This window comes from Scaptodrosophila lebanonensis, unplaced genomic scaffold, assembly GCF_003285725.1.
Source record: "Scaptodrosophila lebanonensis strain 11010-0011.00,11010-0021.00 unplaced genomic scaffold, SlebRS2 tig00000053-arrow-pilon, whole genome shotgun sequence".
NCBI lineage: Eukaryota > Metazoa > Arthropoda > Insecta > Diptera > Drosophilidae > Scaptodrosophila > Scaptodrosophila lebanonensis.
Window position 1 is genome coordinate 11312125 of NW_022060548.1, and position 3567 is coordinate 11315691.

The window sequence follows — 3567 nt, forward strand, 5'->3', positions numbered from 1 at the left end:
GAATATAAAAAGCATTAAAGTACAGGGTGCGCCAGTGTGGCAAACCTCAGTTCAAGAAATTGTACAGAACCAAATTAAATAAAAATATCTCATACTTGAAAATCGGTTGTTTATTTTCAAAGATATTCAATGTTTACATACCGACCTAAAAGATGGCGCACCCTGTATTTGGTTCCATTTCGCCATAGTTCAGATTCAGAACCCTTCAGTACTACTTCAGCTCATCTTTTCTGGCAAGAAATGAACACTTTGGTTTTGAAAAAGAGATAACTTCTTACATATATATGTATGTATATGAGTAATGAAGAAAATAACAAGAATTATAATTTTTTATTGTTTATATTTATTCTTTATTTAAAATCTGTTCTATGGAGGACAGTTATTATACAAGAATTATTTAAAGTTGAATATTAGATACTCAAATAAGTTTGAAAAAGAAATTATTTTAAATTTAAAATGCAGCTGCTAAGGGACCAAGTATTTTCAATGTGGGCTCTTCCAGATGGACACAAATACTTTTCACTCAGAGAGTGATAGAGTTGATAGTTTTCATTGAAGGACACTTGTAAGGCTTTTAGCTTTTATGCTTTTTTCTGTGCACGCAGGCGACTATTATACCTGCTGTCGTTTTGCCTTGAATTTGGAGCTTTACGTTCTCCAGATTTAAGCCCTGGTCGCAATCATTCAAAGGGGTACTGGACAGCTCTGTCTATAAGCAACTTGTTGCCGCCTTGAGCCGATACACCAACCACAAACAGCCAACCACACCACCAGCCACACAAACACATACACAATTACACACACACTCGCACACACACTGGCATATGAGAGCCAGCGTGGGCCCAATGAGCTGATTATGTTAATGTGCACACCATTTAATTCGATTCCAAGTCAAACAGCATTTGCATTGAATTGAATTGAATTAAAAGTGCGCGGTAAGTGTGAAAACTCAGTCGACTTAAAACAAAAGTGCAGCAATTAAATTAAAACTTCGACCAAGCCGAAGTAAAAAGGTAAAAACAGAAAACAACAAACAAATGAAAACGGGCAGGCAGCCATCCACCAAAGGGCCATTTATTGTGATTTTATGACTTTCGTTCAAAAGGAAATTAAAGTGTGTGTATCTTCGGGTGGATGGGTCAAAAGGTAAAAGGTAAACAGCGCGCCCAGCGCTGCAATACCCTAACAAAGGCTGTCATGAAATCAAACTGAAGCTTGTAACAGAATAGTTTTCTTACATTAAATAATAATTTATGCTTCAAAATCGTTCAGCATTTAGAAATCGAACGACTGTTCTTGGTGTAGTTTTTCTCCACACGCGGACTATTGATGAAGTAGACTGCTCTGCCTTTTGGATAGATTTTACATTTCAGTTGCAACAAGAAACTATTTTCCATTTATCTTACCTACGACTAAATTACGCTTTGCACAAAGGACTTTCTCAGAACTCTCTCTATTTGTACTCTATAAACATTTTTAATTTAGAAACATTTCCGAAGAAATCTTTAACCCACTTAAGTGTATGAGTTGGCAAACAAAAAATGTCTTCAAAGATTTTTGTTATCTTTATTCTTATTAAGTTATCTGAAATTATACTTTCCATTTCTTATTTCTTGGTACCTGTTTTTACTTGTTAGGTATTTTACTGACATTGATCGTATTTAGCTGTTATTTCTTAACAAGTAATTTATTTTAATCTGAACACTATGATGGAATGCAAATGCAAAATATTTCTCTTCTCAGTTTTCAGTTTTCTCTTCTTTTCGGTGCGAGATCCCGGTTTGATAAATTTTCGAATTCATCATAGAAGTAATCACTGCAAGGGATATTTCAAAAGGGTATTTCCTCTGCGACTAGCTGAGAACAGCAACTCATTCTCATTTCTGTTGTTTTCCTTTTTGTTTGCTTTAAATTTGGTTTGCGAACTCTTATCGAAAATTAAAAGACGCTCGCATTTAAAGCTACTTAATGGCGGACAAGCGCCACTCGCCCCTTTCCCACTCCCTTGGCGCACAAAAAATATGCATAAAATGTATGCCGTTGCCTGGTTGAATAAAACAAAATACAAAAAAAAAAAAAAAAACGAGCAGGGCGTATAAAAAAGCAAAACAAAAATTCATTAAAATTTTGCATATTTATAAAACTTGAGTGACCCGCGCCTCGGGGCAATTTTTCGCTTTTTTAAAGAGCTTTTCAGGTCCTAGCGATAGGCCCATAGTCCCATACTGTGCCCCATTATTTATTTTCATGGCAGGACTCACTCACGCCCTCTCTCTCTCTCTCTCGTGCACTCTCTCTCTCTCTCTCTCTCTCTATCTCTCTCCCTCGCTCACTGTCGGTAATGGTGGCGAGCTTAAGTTTGAAGTCATCCGAGGAGTATGAACAAAACATAAACACACACAAAAAAAAAAACGAAAAGTTTTTAATATGCGGATAGCTTTAATTAAATATGTTTTCCACTCAACGAACCCAAAGGAAAATGCCAGCAACAACAAAAACAACAACAAGCACAAAAGTGCTACAACTTGCCGCTTTGGGGGTTAGCAATGTGTTTGCTTGTGTGGGTGCCCAAATGTGTGTGTGTGTGTGTGTTTGTTTGCTTTTTGGTTTTTAAAAACAACATAAATGCTGGTTGGTGTGGCAAGTAAACAAGTTTTCTCTTTTTGTTGCAGCTTGTTCAAGAAGTTGCTGCCCGGGGAGTATTTTTGTATATTTCATGCTTACGTTAGACTGGGCATTACACTATATATGTTTGTATGTATGTATGTATGTATGTAAGCTTTTAGCTCAAATGCAACTTCATTTCAAGCAAGACTGTCAAATTATTTAAATTGTTTTATTTCTACTTCTGAATATTATTTATTAAATACCACTATCAGACTACAAAGCCAACTTAAGGCAATCAATAGATTGTGGCCTTTGGCTCTATTCGTACAAACACTCGCACACTCGCACACACATAGAATGGCTTAGAGTACGTTTAAAGCGTGATTTATTATGTCAATTTGTTCATTCTATCAATACCTTGAGGTAATTTTCATGCCATTTTCACCATCGATATTTATCATTAACAGCTTTCATTGGGCACTTAATCATTGATTGTATCATCAATGGTGAGTAATCAATACAAATACAATTTCCGAAACATGTCGAACAGCAAATCTGAAACACCTTTCCAGTATGCAGATAAACAATTTATCATGACCCCAGACGCAAAGCATTAAGTAAATTATGAACGCGAATGTATGCAAAAAATAATTAGGTGTGCAAATGGGAACTGATTGCAAGTATTGATTGTACGTCACGAATGGCTGAAGATTAAAGGGAAATCAAAACTGCGATAAAATAGAAATTTTATTTTCCTGCTCACATGCTCAATTTTTCGGCTTACGGCCAGTTCTTAGAGCAGAGCTATAATACTGTAGTTTATTGACGCTATATACTATATCGACAGAAGATCCAAACTATCGACGTCAAAATAGCGCATATAAAAATTAAAGAAAAGAATGCACATTATAGGCTTATAAGGTCTTTCCCTTCTTTAAAATTTGAATAAAATGTCCTTTG